The sequence below is a fragment of the Bidens hawaiensis genome, unplaced genomic scaffold, assembly GCF_021521415.1.
Source record: "Bidens hawaiensis isolate Kalapana, Puna unplaced genomic scaffold, B.hawaiensis_p1.1 tig00028734_1, whole genome shotgun sequence".
NCBI classification, from domain to species: domain Eukaryota; kingdom Viridiplantae; phylum Streptophyta; class Magnoliopsida; order Asterales; family Asteraceae; genus Bidens; species Bidens hawaiensis.
This window is the reverse complement of record NW_027494700.1, coordinates 78,862-79,674: the sequence shown is the minus strand read 5'-3', so window position 1 is coordinate 79,674 and position 813 is coordinate 78,862.

Below are 813 nucleotides of genomic sequence, written 5' to 3'. Positions count from 1 at the left end.
CACATCCATTGCATAACTTGTCGGAAAACTCCTTAAGTCACCACTTAAACCTTCTTTCATTCCCAACTCTACATCAACACGTAGGGTTCATGAGTTATAGCTGTCTAAGGTAGCTAGATCATGAAGTCCATGATGATACATCTTCCATTTCTTGACTAATCAAGTTTCACATTGTCCAAAGAATCCATTGTTGGTTGATGCTGCATATTAGGCTACCTGACATATCGTAACTAATTATCTTAACTGACTTCCTTTCTGGGCATGTCTTAACCTTCATTTATGATACCATCCTATCATTTCCGTTTTAGAGGACTTCCCTCTCATGATCATATGATTATCAGTTACACACTAATCGTTCATCCTTCTCGATCATCTCTACTTTTTCTTATTCACTTTGTTACTCACGATCCTAGCTAGTTCCCTTATGGAGTTAACTATTGCAGACATACTCCATTTCTTGACTCAGCTACTTGGCTTATATCCGTTTCTTTAATGTTGCTTCCATTTGGATTACCCAGTTTGGGCTGCCTTTGATGCTTCAGTGACAACTGAGCAACTCCCCTAGTGTATTTGTGACATTTGTCAATTTTTCATATTCGTATTTGTATTTGAATTTGTCAAACCGACCCGTTAAGTCGTTTCAATATATTCGTATTTGAAAGTTATTGATTTTATATCAATTTCAATGATTAAATTTTTGTTTCCGTTCATTATATATTCGTTGTTTTCATCTCCGAGCTATGAAAGTTTATTAAATAATCAAAGTCAAAAACTATCGGGTATAAAATGTAAACAATCTAAAGATTTTAAATT